The following is a 15,092-nucleotide window of genomic DNA, read 5'->3' on the forward strand; positions in this document are numbered from 1 at the left end:
ATTTCAAATAACAAGATCACTAATAAAAAAGGAGCATGAGGCTCTGTTCCAGAGGGTGACTGGCATACCATATCTGGCGACTCCTGCTAGCTGTTTTCATCTTTCTGATGAATTCATACATTCCTTCCTCAAGTCCAATATATTGGAGTGCAGTTAAACCAAAACACCTGCAATAAATTGCTTGTGATATTAAAGTTTTTTATGTTAAAATAAGTCCATATAGTTTTTGTATAAATGTTTCCAGGTATGTATGAGAGTACTTCAAAGTTAATGGAAAATGGAATTAAAATATAACACAAATCTTTCCATGACCTTTTTGCAGACCCCTTGTACTTGAGATAGTTGTTTTGGGCTGAAGTGTCATATCATAAGAGACTAACAGATGTAGAGTGAACTCCTCCCCGAAGCCGAGATTTTATTTCTTTGGAGCTAAGGGGTGTAGGCGGTGCTCCCACCAGGCGTGCCTCGCGTGAGCTCACGCGGAGGTGCGTGTGTTCGTGTGCCTTTGGTAAGGTGGACACTGTGTGGCTACCTCAGTTTAATGGAGATAATTTTGCATGGCCAGAGTCACGTAAAAGTCTGATCTCCAGCAAGGGTTTCCTGGGCTGGAAGGAGTAACTCATGATACTATTTGTCAAAAAAAACAAAATAAAATAAAAGGAACGCTGACGTGAGTAGAGGACATGGGCTCCTGGTTTGTTATTTGGGATCACTTGACTGCGTGTCCACAGGCTTCACTCACGGGCCCTCAGAATGGGAATCTCGCTCGGCCCGGTGGCAGACGGGCTCCAGATGGCCCAGTGACAACTCACCCTGGTTCTCAAGCCCTGGTGAGCCCCCTTCCCGCTTGAGTGAGGCCCATCACTCACTTCTGATAAAGCAAGCACGGCAAAGGTGATGGGCTACCTGAGACTGTGATTTCCACGCTCTGGGAAACCTCTCTGTTACCTCCTCACTGTACACTCAGGGGATGGCCTGTGGACTAGAGCCAGCGAGGAAGTGAGTCCCAACAGCCTCCTGTGTGCCTGTCAACAGATCCACCCAGGCAAGTCTTCAGAGGACACTCGGCCCCAGTGGACACCTCATCACACCTGTGGGAAACCCTGCTGCATAGGACTCAGCTCTACTGAGCCTGGATTTCTCACCCACAGAAACTCTGCTACAATAAATGAGAGTTGTGTTAAGCTGTGAGTCTGTGGCAGTTTGTCCCACAGCAATACAGAACTAATATAGTCATTTCATACTGACAAGCCAATCAAACCCTTGCTTTTAACAGAATGCCATGAAACCTGGGTCTGGAGCTGTATGACTTGGTTTGTGTCTTACCTCTCCCAGTTACTAGCTAGCCAGTCTAGGGCTTGTTACTTAATCTGTATTTTGTCTTAATTTCCTCACCTTTATGATGGAATTGTATTTGTCATAGAAAATCACTGTGAAAATAAATGAGCTAATGCACGTGAAATCCTTAGAACAGTGCCTGGTACAGTAAACTATTAACGTGAATGACATGCAAATTATGACTATGCATCAAGATGTGAAAAGTCCTTCCTAAGGACATCAGGTGCAAATGCACAAGAAGAAGGCACTGCAGAGAAGAGGCTGGGAGGCTTATTCACAAAGCTGCAGCCTTCTGACCCACCTGAAAAAGGGGATTGCTTTCTGAGGGACCTATATCGCCTGCCGTTGGGTATTTACTTGCAAAAATAGCCTGAGGTGCTATGAGGAAGTGCAGACTGCTAATGCTGCACTTCTCACACTCTGTGAATGTCCAGCATCACAGCTCCTGGCTCGTACCTGGTGAAGAAATATCTAAATGCCAAGCAGGATTACTCCTGACATCATTTCAGAAGTTTTCTGACCAGCCTGGAAATGCTGTTATTGCTGTTGGTGGAGAGATTCCACCCCAGCAGTGTTGAAATTTGTAAAAGGCGCCTATTAAATAGATGAGCAAATGAATGAAAACAGAAACCTCGTTCTTGTCTTTGATTTCACGTGAAGGAGAGCTCAAGCTGCCGGCCGGGTTCCCACTCTCCTTGTAGGTAACTAGCCAATCCAACTCCAGGTGCACGACAGAGAACAACATTTTTATTTTTTAATTAGCTTAAAGTACATGATGTTGAATTATACTTACAATACCCTTCCGAGGGAGATGGGGCAGTTTAATACTCCTTAACTTTACAGACACAGTAATGGGTTTGGAGAGGTTAACTGAGGCTGCATAATCAGTGCTATATTTGAAGCTGGAGACCCAAACCAAGTACGTTTTCAAAAAGTTTCTATGTACAAACATTTTTATTTCTAAAAATTGCATTTTTTTTTTTTTAGCATCCTTTGGGTAGCAGGGACTTTGAGATTTTAAATCCTCAACCTAAGTCCCGCTTTTACAACTACCTGGGTGATCCAGGGAAAATCATCTACAAATCAAGTTCCCATTTTACCATCTATGAAGTGGTGATTAGAATACCTAATTTTATGAGAATGCTATGAAAATAATGTAATTCACAACTCTGAAAATTGTACATAATTTTAATGGTTTATTTTTGAAAAATATGAAAAGGATGCAACTATTATAATACCATTTAAAAGTAAAATATTACTGCGAATTCAAGCTGTCCCTTGCCACACCTCTGTCTCCCCACACCACGGGCTGATCTTGAGAGCGACATTTTTTGAAAGTTTGACTGAGCCTTTTGGTTCTTACTCTCCAATTTCTCCTGACTTGGTTATATAGCCGTGCTGATGTGCATGTATTATCTTATTTTATTTTACTTATTTATTTATTCTTTTGTGGTTCTGAGGGCTGTTTAAAAAAATTTTAACTTCTCAATATACAGTGTAGTTGATTTTCGTGTCCCTTTACCTGTTCCTCTATCCTCACTCCCTCTCCCCGCTCCATCCCCCACTACAGCATATCTGTTCACTTGTCTTAACAAGTTTGAGGAATTGTTGTGACTGTTGTGTCTTCTTCCTCCCCCACCATTTATTTGTTTGTATATTTATTTATTTATTTATTTATTTATTTATTTATTTATTTATTTATTTATTTATTTTTAGCTCCCACAAATAAATGAGAACATATGGTATTTTTCTTTCTGTGCCTGACTTGTTTCACTCAATATAATTTTCTCTAAGTCTATCCATGGCAGTATTTCATTTTTTTTTTTTTTTATAGCAGAGTAGTATTCCATTGTGTAGCTATACCACAGTTTCCTTATCCACTCATCTGATGATGGACGCTTGAGCTGTTTCCAACTCTTGGGTATTGTAAGTAGTGCTGCAATAAACAGGGGAGTACAGGTATGCCTTTGGCATGATGATTTCCATTCCTCTGGGTATATTCCCAGCAGTGGGATAGCTGGGTCGTATGGTAGATCTATCTATAATTGTATGAGAAACCTCCATACCATTTTCCATAGAAGCTGTACCATTTTGCAGTCCCACCAACAGTGTATAAGAGTTCCTTTTTCTCCACAACCTCACCAGCATATATCATTCTCAGTTTTTTGGATATTAGCCATCCTGACTGGAGGGAGATGGTAGTCAAAGTGGTTTTGATTTGCTTTTCCCAAATGCTGAGTGATGTTGAGCATTTTTTCATGTGTCTGTTGGCCATTTCTATGGGCAGAGAAGCTGCATAGCCATTTCTCAAAGGAAGATGTGCACATTTTAAACCTTAGTGTAGACTCCACGCTGTGCAAATGACTATTTAAGCACATAAGACCCTTCCTCCTGCCTGAAAATGCACATTTAAATTCTTCTTTTCTCATAGTCTCAAATTAGTTATGACACAAGATTTGGTTAAATCATTTATGGTATTTTACATTAATATGACTTTGTACTACTGTTCATAGAGGATCCATGTGATGCACTGACTTTTTTCCTGGCAGATTTTAACTGCTTCTTTTTTTGTCTTTGTTTCATATTTCATGTACCTACCACTAATTCTCAAATTTTTAGATATTTTAGTTAAAAAGGTTGTTTAATAACATGAAAACGATAAGGTGATCTGTCTGTTCCAAGTTTCTCATCTCGGGGAAGGGCTCCCGGAATCTATTAGCTCTGTCCGATCAGCACAGGGTCTCCCACCCTGCAGGACAGAGCTGCCTTTGCCTCTCATCCCTGGACACTCCATCTCTCCACGTAGGATCCAGTGCTAGAAGGACCCAATGTCTTCCTTCTCACTGATTTACTCCCCCATTCTGTGGTCCACATTTGCTTCCTGCACAAAAATTAAATCGAAAATGTTTTCGATACCTTGCATGTAAATACATTATTTAAAAAATCTTCCTTTTACATTATTAATTTTATTTATCTACAAACACTAAGAAGCACTTATTTCATGCTGGATACTGTTCTAATTATGAATATTAACTTCGTAATTTGTCCTAGTTTACCGATATAAAATCCTAGCTTGGGAATAACATGCCCTGAAAATTTTGAATGCATTTATTTTCTTTCTAGATTGCAGTGTTGTTAAGAAGTTGGATGACATTCTTATTTCAAAGTTTTTGCATGTGAACTTTTGATTTTGTTTTTCTTCCTCTCTGCTAGCTTTGTTTCTAGTGTTTGGATTTAATGATAATGTCCTTAGTGTAAATTGTTTTAAATGTATTTGTCTCAATAAATTAAATTAGAAAATTCATGTATTTCATATTTAAATTTTTTTATTTAAAAAATTTTATTTTTAATTGGAGTGTATCGATTGCACATATTTGTGGGGTACAGAGTTATATTTCAATGCATGTATACAATGTTTGAAGATCAAATCAGTGTAATTAGCAAACTAATCATTGCAAAAATTATCGTTTCTTTGTGTTGGGAACTTCCTCTCCTCTCTTTTCTCTTTGTTCAGTTATTATTGATTAGATTTTACAGATTAATTAAATAGGTCTCTTCAGTTTTTAAATACTTAACATCTACTTGCTATGACTTCAATATTTTGTTCTATTTTGGAAAGATGCCCTCAACTCCACCTCCCAAATCTTTTATTTATTTCTTCAAATTCATGCTAACACATTTTTAACTTTCCAGAGCTTTTGTTTGTTCTCTGAGCTCTCTTCACCATGGTGCTCTGGTTCTGAGAATATTATAAAGTTTGGAAGTGTTTTCTGTAGTCTGTACTAACTCTCTTCACTCTGGGTGTTGTTATTTTCTGTTTCTTTATTTGTCTCTGTCTTTCTTGTTGGAAGTTTGCCTCCAATGGCTGGTGATCCTAACAACTCATCCATATTCATGAGAAAGACGTAAAATTAGACACCACATGTGCATTCTGGTTAACAGTTGAGATGTGTGCATTTCCAATTTCAGAATTTTAGGAGTTTCTTTGGGTGCTAGGAATTCGCAACTTTAATGATTCACCAGAACACCTATTTTGTTGCCTATCAAGAACAAAGAGTACTTTATTGCACTGGATTTTGATAGAATGTGTTGCGGGTGGGTAAATGTTGAGGTTATCTCTACACAACATCAATATACCTGCCTAAAAATTTAAATCAGTTAATTAGCTGTTACTTTTCTTATCCAGAACAGAATACTAATTTTTCTAACGAAAAAATTGTTGTAAGGTAATAAATCAAGAAACATATTTCCAGAGGATGAATTTTCTAGCCTATTCAGACAGAAAAGGGAATTGCCAGCAGATAGAGGAAGAAGTGTATGTTACCTATCCATAAATATTTAGTTTTCAGCATAAGCTGAGTTTTAAGTATGTGGCCTGGAATTGTGCTAAATGCATTACAATTATTAATACTTAAATTCCATAAAAGCCTTACGTGGCATTCTGATTTTACAGATGAGAAAATGGGCTTACCGAAGATCAGTAATTCATCCAGAAGTGATATACCTAGTTAAGTGAAAGAGTAGAGATCTGAACACAGGCCTTTAAATTATTGTCTGAGCTTGTCTGCCTCTCTGTGTAAACCCAATGTAATTATTTATGGTTCCAGACATACTTTAAAAACTATCCAGACTCTCACAGTCATCACTAAGAGTATAAACTATCTTTAGGGAAAAACAATCAATCAATCAAAAAACACTACTACATGACTTCACCAAAATCGTACCACAGAATTTAGATCAACAATAAAGAATCACTGAAAGAAGATCCAAACAGAGGCAATTTTCCGTAGTGCTAGAATACAAATGAAATAAATGACTCTATCCTATCATACAATAATTATGTTTTAATTTCCCATATTAAAAATGGCTCATTGAAAGTTCCCCATAAATACCATAAAAAAATAATAATGAAGGGTGTGGTGTCTTAGAAGAAAGTGGAAGAAATTTGTAAAAAGAGGGAGTAGAAGTTTAAAATGCCTGATGCCTGATTTATGTTTGTTCCCTTCTAAAGCCCTACTAAAATAAAGATGAAGGGAATCAAAATATGCAAAAGCCTACAAGGATGAATGGAACTGGCGGAGAGATAAGAAGCATCCAAATTCAGAAGTGAGAAAACATGTGAAAGAGTGGCGGCTGACTCACCACACAGGACACAGCTGGAAACTCACACGTCGCTCACATTGCGGAACTCAGAAATGCTCAAGAATGAGACACACCAGGCACCTCATAAAATGAGGGTGAGAAGAACCTGAAAACAGGAGGGGTGGTGGAAAGTCTACAGGAGAAATGTCTAGAGCTCCAGATTTCCTGCCCATCCTTGCACAAGGGAGCAACAGCCCACCCCCACCTCATCAAGTGACTGCAGGTTTACTGTGTGACGGGGTTTAACTCAAAGGACGGTCGACACCAGGAACGGTCAAGATGAGACTGAGAAGGCTGCACTCTGGACCATGGGGCTTCAGGATAGCACTGTAAGACCCTTTGTTGAGGCTGAAGGGAGATTTAAGAGGGTGGCCATATTCCATTACAGATAGACATGAGGCTTTTAAGGGTCTTAAGGAATGCCTTACAGATGCTCTTTGTTTAATATTGGGGTTCGAAGAAAATGTAGGGTGCTGTCCCACAGAAGTTCTTCAGTGAGCCTGCTATGGGTCAGATGTGTCCCCCAAAGTTTCATGTATTGGAATCTTAATCTCCATTATAACAGTGGTAAGGAGGGTGGGAAATCCTATTATGGTAATTGACAGGTGGGGCCTTTAAGAGGTGTTTAGATTGTAAGGACTGTGCCCTAGTGAAAGTATCGAACCATTGATGGTTGAATGGGTGGTCATGGGTGTGATTCTGTTGGCTTTATAAGAGAGCCAGTGAACGGGTTAGCTCTCGGTTGAATGGGTGGTCATGGGTGTGATTCTGTTGGCTTTATTAGAGAGCCAGTGAACAGGTTAGCTCTCTCTTGCTACCTGACACCCTGTGTTGCTGTAGTCACCACCAAGAAAAAGGCCCTCAGTAGATGTGTTCCCTGGACTGTAGGCTTCCCAGCCTCTGAAACTGTTAAGAAATAAATTTTATTTCTTTCTAAGTCACCCAGCTTCAGGTATTCTGTTATAAGCAATGAAAACAGATTAATACAGAAAATTGATACCAAGAAGTAGGGTGTTGCTTATAACAAATATCTGAAAACGTGGGACTGGTGCTGGAACTAAGTGATGGGCAGAGGCTGGAAGAATGTGGAGGAGCAGGATAGGAAAAGTCTAAATGCTGGTGAAGACTTACAAGACAAGAAGACCAGGGAAAGTTTGGAACTTCTTAGAGACTGGTTAAATGGTGATGACCAGAATGCTGATGGAAATATGGACAGTAAAGGTCATTCTGAGAAGGTCTTAGATCTAAATGAGATGTAAATGGGAAGGAGCTTTTTGGAAACTGGAGCAAGAGTCACCCTTGTTATAGAATTGCAAGGAACTTGGCTTGCCACAAAATTTTATGGAATGTAGAACTTAAAATTGATGATTCAGCTCTCTTGCTCAGCCCATGCTCACCATGTGACACCCTGCTTTGCTGTAGAGGAAGGCCCTCACCAGATGTGCCCCAGGTCTCTGGACTCTGGCCCCCAAACTATGAGAAATAATTTTTTTCTTATAAATTTCCCAGTTTCAAGCATTCTGTTATAAGCAACAGAAACAGACTTACACAGAGCCCAAGGTAGAGAAGAGCTAGTCTTGAAGAGATCTGTGGGTGTGGCTTTTGCATAAGGGAGTGGATTATAAATTGATATTCCAGGAAGTTCATAAGTTTTTAAAGGAATTGAATCACCTTGTACTGAAAGGGAAAGGGATGGTTCAAAAAGGCAACAGGACTTTGGGCCCCCATTTCTGAGACAACAGATTGAATGCTAATTACTTGCAAATATTGATTCTTCTTATATAGAAAGAAGGAGGCTTACAGAGTAGATCAAGCAGAACAGAGAAAAACTCCCATGTAGGACCATGCCTGGTTGAGGAACTGGCAACATGGCACATGGATTTCAGGGTTGTTATGATCCAGTGGTGGCTTCCTCCAAATGTCTGCAACCGTTGTAATGTACATGTCCTGCCTTCATGGTTTTGGTGTATGGGGAGATGACAGGTCTTTATATCACGATGACACAGACTGCAAGCCCCTCATCTGCAGCACGTCTCATCTAGACAATGAAATTCTAGACCTGGAGCTATTATTTTGCTGCAATATTGATGAGGCTCTGTGGATTCCTAGGAGTAGGGAGGTGCGTTTTGCAAGTGGGAAGATCATCAACAATATGCAGCCGCAGAACAGAGGTAGGGACTGAGAAGCACACCTAAAAAGTTTTTGACACTTTTTCATCAAGAAATGGGCTGTAGGACCTTCCCCTTGAATCTGAGTTGCTTGTGGTGACTTAGTTGTAGCCAATCGAGGGCTGGAATGACCATGCATAACCATGTATGTCAGGGTTGCTTATAAAAGGGATGCAGCCTCTGCTTTGCTTACTGGGACAATTTTCTGTCTTCTAAGCCACCATGCAATGATTCTGGGGCTCCCCCACCACCAGGCACCTTGCACCCTGTCAAGGTGCAAGTATCTGCTCAGGGGTCAGGCATACCTATGATAACAGATCCAGGTGGTTACAGTCCCTGGCCATGGAAGCCCCCAGCCATTCACATGTCCCCAACTGAAGCTTTAGAAATCATGGAGCAGAAAGAGCTCTCCCTACAGTCCTCTTTCCAAATTCCTGACCATGCGATGTTTTCTAAGCATAATAAAATGTTGATGTTTTTCTATGTCTGGGGTGATGCCATTTGGAGTGATATGTCACACAGAAATAGTAATGTGGGCACATCCAAAGAGCATGAGTCAGAATGGAATCAGACTTCTCTACAGCAGCACCGGAAGACACAAGTTCTGGCACTTCATAATTCTGAGGGAAAACCATCTTCAACAAAAATTCTACATCCAGCCAGACAACCACAGTGTGTGAAGATAAAGACATTTTCAGATAATCCAGGTCTGAAGAGGTGACCTTTCATATACCATTTATTAGGATGTTTTACCAAACAAGGAAATAAGTAAAGATGGAGAAGTGTAGGAGACCCAGGGAGCAGTGGCTCCAGCGCAGGGGAGGCAGAGGGCATCTTTTTGCTAGTGACAAGGGATCCCAGAACGATGGCCACACAACTGTCTTGACAGTGACCAGATGCCAACTTTAGGTGACTTCTCCTGGAGGGATGTTTCCAGAAAAACAATGAAATTTATACATTGCTTCAAGTGTTTGAATTTACAGCAAAGTGATTTACACATTTTCTTATGGAAAGTCTGGGGATCAATTAATGGTGGACACATTATAAAAAAAAAGTAAGCAATATATGTACCATGCCCAGACACCTCAAAAGCAATTTTTAATACCAGAAAAAAAGGAATTGTTAAAAAATGCAATTATGATATACAGTGTGTACGACATTAATATTTATAGTCACATTAACAAAAACAATGACAAATAAAAGAAACTGGGATATAATGACAAGCATTTAAAAAGCAAATGATACCTTTAGTATCTTCAGAACCAGAGATTCATGAATTTTGGCTTTTCAGTAAAGCAAGTAACAGCTCTAAGTAATGAAGCTGAGAGACCACACTTACCTGGCGTGCCAAGGAAATTATTTTGCAAAATATGCTCAATTTAAACAGGCAATGAGAGAACACTAATGCCAATTGAACTTACTGCTCTGTGCAATCTGTTAAATTTTGTGCATGTGAGTATGTGTGAACAGAAAAAGGATGTTTCTGCCAATATCCCTGTTAAAACATTCAAATACCGAATAACCTGTTCTTTTACATCTGAGGGAGAAGCAATTTGGGAATAGCATGTTGTCACAATTACTGCTCTCCAAAGACCAACAGCACTGTTCTGCTTGCTACTGAATTTTTACATCTTCTTTTCTGCTTAGTCACTTCTCTAAGTGATTTCTGCAGTGTACATTTATGCCTTTTCTATACTAATGATAATAACAATCTCAGTCTGTCAAGAAATCACACTGCTCTGTCTTCAAGCTGTGTGAGTCCAGAGCTTCTCAAAGCTGCCACTGGTAAACTCTTTGATCCAAACCAGCCTTCTCACTCCCATGAGTTTCTATATCCATTTCCTTAACACTCTTTCTACTTCAGCTGCCCATCACCTATTTCAAACATGGCAGAATGCTCTTTCACATTTAAGTCACAACATGCTTCTCCTCTGATCAAAACCGACAGGAAATCTCCATTTCACTCAAATTAAAAGCCTAATAGTCCAGCATGATCAGCCCCCAAGACACAGAGCTTGGACACCCATCAGCTCTTGGACCTCAGACCTCCTTGCTCTGTGTCTCACCTCCCTGGAACCCAGGGTGCTCTGCACTGTTGCTCAAATATATTGGACTTGCCCTGCTTTAGGAGATTTGCTCTGATTCTTAATCTCTGTTTGGCATGTATTTTTTCTACCAGGTACTTTTGTTTTTCACTGATTGACTCCTTGTTCCTAGCACAGTGTCTGATACATAAACATCACCCCTATAAATGTTTTCCATATGAATGTATGTAAAAGTCATTGTTAGGGTGCTGGGGGTGAGGGTGGGCGTGAACAGAGGAGGGGGACAATCCATGACATTTTTTCTCATTTAAATTATTCCTTTACTTTCAATGTCCCCATCCTACCCAGCTCATTTTTCATATACTCACACTTTTTTACTTATATTCTTTCCAAGTTTCTGGGCTTCAGAACTATACAGAAACTGAATTGTTTGATTCGTGCCTAAGATAAAATCCTCAGCTTAAACTTTGATTTCCAAATATGGAAGGACAGGAAGAAAAGTGTTTGTTTAAATAAGTTTTCAAACCTCAGCAAAATAGCACCATAAAATTCCAACATGACTTAGAAAACCATGGCATGCAGAAGAACAAGGTATATCTTCTCTTATTGTGGAAATTTTAAAGCAGACTTCCAAGTGGGTTGCAGAAGACTGAACAGGGTGCACGCTTACTGCCACAAGTAGAACCAGTGATAAAACTCCTGTTTTACAGACATGTGAGAGCTGTGGAGGTAAGTACTAGGTTAACTACAATTTCAATTAAAAAAGGAATTATTTCTCAGCAACTTGATAATTTTTGGCTACTTTTTTCCCCTTGGGGACATAGGAACATAGTTGTGAGTTAATGATGAGGCTTAGCCTGTACACACCATAGGGAGAGAGGAGAAAAAACCTTAGGTACCTCACACAGAATAAATTTTTAAAAAATACACAAGACAAAATGAAATGAAAAAATTGCTAAAAGCCAAAGAGAAAGAGAAAAACTTAAAAGAACCTTAGGAAAAAATAAACCACACACACATATCCTCACACACATACACACACACACACATGCACACACATGCATGCACACACACACACACACACACACACCACGACATTCGGAGGGCTGATAACAAGAATAAGCCTGGGCTGGTGGGTTGCTCAGTTGCAATCCCCCTACTGGTAAGTCACCCAAACAAACAAACAAACAAACAAACAAACAAACAAACAAATAAATCTGACTGACTACTTATTGAATCTAAGTATTTATGTCTTTCATCTATGTTGGAAAGGTCTTGACAATTATCTTTTAAAATATTTCTTCTGTCCCATTCTCTTTTCTGTATCTGGGACTGTGATTACCCTTATATGCACTTATGATAAAACTTTTACTGTGTCCTACATTTCTATACTTTTTTCTCCTATGTAGTCCTTTTGTACCCTCTGACTTTGTATATGTTTATATTTTTCTATTTCCAGTTCAAGAATCTTGTCTTTTGTATGTCTAATGTGTTATTTACCATACTATATTTGTTCAATTTCTAATTTTAAAAAATATAGAATTATATTTTCAATTATAGAATCTCAAGAATGTTTTTCTAGTTTAAATTTTTTCTTGATTACAATTCTATGTTGAAATGATCTGATTAATAAATATAATCTCCCATCTGCTCTATTTTTAGTGTATTAATCATACATATATTAAAGTTTTGCCTTCAAATTCTGTATCCAGATAACCTGTGATTCTGTTTTTTATTTTCTGTATTTGTCTTTCATTTTTAGTAATATGGTTCTGATTCTTACAATGTATAGTAATTTTTTGATTGAGTGTATTATGGTTGATGTAAAAAATTTTAGAGGTTTGATTTTTTGTTAAGAAGCTAGAGTGGAAAGATGATCACCTGAGTTCAGTAACTTATGGTGGCAATATTGGAAGGTTCAACATACCATTGGTTCACCCCTATTCCTGGGCCATGGCCATATGGACTTTCAACTTTACATCTTGGTATGTTACCAATGCCCTGAACTTGATGAGTCCTTGTCTCCTCAGCCCACTCAAATACAAATAATTCCACTTAGCTTTTCAGAGGTTTTCGGTTTAATTTTTTATTCTTGAATCCTACAACTTCAGAATTCAGCAAATTTCTTTAAGAAAGAACTAGACACGTGTTTACAGTAAAGACTTAACTCTGCTTGTTTGAGCCCATGTAACAATCCAAAGTTCTGCTGTTTTTTGCATACTCAAAAATGGCTCTTTGTTGATGCCCAGGCAAAGACTGTCAAATGGACCAGAGAAAAAGCAGCTAAAGGTCACTAACTCTACTTTTCATGGCTTTTCCCTCTATGGAATTTTAACTTTTATGGTTCTCATAATGTCTTAGGCTTTTAAACAGATGGTTTCATTTACGTAATTTTAACTCAGTTAGCAATGAGAGCTTTGGTCTGCCTGAAAGTAGTTTATCCTATTTGAAAAGTGATATAATCAAACTTGCACATATTAAATATATTTGTCAGTAATTAAAAACCTTTGCAAAAATTAAGCTGTATGGATTCTCCAAGGAAAGCACAAGTAAACAATATCAGGAAAATTAAAGAGGACGTCACTGGAAATCATTCATGCAGGTACAATAAAGATAAAACTGATATAATATAAACAAGTTTATGCCAATAACTTTGAAAAATTAGATAAAATTGTCAAGTTCCCAGAAAAACATAAATTGTCTACAATGACACAAATTAATTTGATATCTCAGTCATCATGTATGTTAAATAAAACTCAAAAACTTCAGTGAATTCTAGTAAAAAGAGTAAAGAATTAAATAATGCCAATCTTACACCAACTTACCAGAATAATAAATTTCTGGGTCCAGCATAATTTGAAACAAAACCTATTGAAGACATTATAATATATAAAAATGTAAAATAAAATGTAAACTCTCATGAACATAAATGCAAAAATCCTAAGAAAAATGTTAATGTATTGAATTCTGCTATCTATAAGAAGAATAAAATTTTATAACTACATGGATTATATTCCAGGAATTTAAGGTTGGCTTAACATTTAACAATAAATCAACTGAAATAACCGTGTTTAATGAATGAAGAATAGTTGTATGATCATTTTAATAGAAGCAGAAATAGTCCTGCCTTTGTTGGAATTCTACACTTATTTCGTGTTTTTAATTAGTTTTAGAAAACTGGTAATAAAGAGAAACCTCTTTAATATCATAAATAATATTTGCCAAAACTTACAGCAAAAATTATATTTTGTAGTGAAATACTAAAAGTTTTCAGTGAGCTTAGAATTGAGATAAACATTCCTATTATTTTTATTTAGTTTCCGAATTGTGCTAATGAAACTGCTCAGTGCAACATGTCAAGAAAAAGAAATAAAACACAAAGGCTGGAAAGAAAATGAGAAAACTGAACTTATTCACAGAAATATAACGTTTATAGAAAAGCAATAGAATCTGCTAATAAATGCTAGCAAATGTATTAAGGTTTGTTGACACATAAAAAATAAATAATTTTGTTTCCTGTATGGAAGCCATGAGTAATTATAAAATAGAATCAGCAACAGACACCATTTCTGGTAGCACAAAACATTAACAACCTCAAAATAGATCTACTGAATAACATGCACATTTCCATTTCACAAACATTTGGAATGTCATTGATATAAATTAAAGACTTAAATAAATGGTGAAATGTGTCATGTGTGTAAATTAGATGCCTCCATTTTGTAAAGTCATTAATTTTTCTCAAATTGATCAAATATTATAATTAAATTCCAATAAAAATTCCAGCATGATTTTGATTTTTGGTAGCTATTAACTAGCAAGTTTATCCTACATTCCCATGGAAACACAAAGGCATAAGAATAGCCATAATAATCTTGCTTAAGAAGATCATGTTCAAAATACAGCCTCTACTAGTTGTCAAGACTTACTATGAAGCTTTAGTAACTAATGTACTGAGTTAAGGTAACATATTCACAGGTTCTGGGGAGCAGGACACAGATATCTTTTGGGGGGTCAAAGGTCAAATGTATATTCACCTAGAAAAACTGAATCTTAATAACAAATTCATACCATACATAAAAATAAATTACAGTTGGATTGTAAATAAAAATGAATGGTTTATCTACAAAACTTTTGGATTATCTTCATGACTTGGGTTTGGGAAATATTTCTTAAAAGGTGCACTGAAAAAGCAATTACCAAATTGTACTCCCTCAGCCTGAGAACTAATGTTCATTAAAAGATTCCATCAGGAGGGTGACAAGCCACAGAGCCGGAAAAGGTATTAACAATGCATAAAATCAACAATTATGAAAGCAAAACTTGCGTGATGTAACCCTCTTGTTTATTTTCCCTTATGTTCAAAAACCTTAGTGTGGCTTTCAGGGCCTTATAAAAT

This window comes from Cynocephalus volans, chromosome 6 (genome assembly GCF_027409185.1).
Source record: "Cynocephalus volans isolate mCynVol1 chromosome 6, mCynVol1.pri, whole genome shotgun sequence".
Classification (NCBI taxonomy): Eukaryota; Metazoa; Chordata; class Mammalia; order Dermoptera; family Cynocephalidae; genus Cynocephalus; species Cynocephalus volans.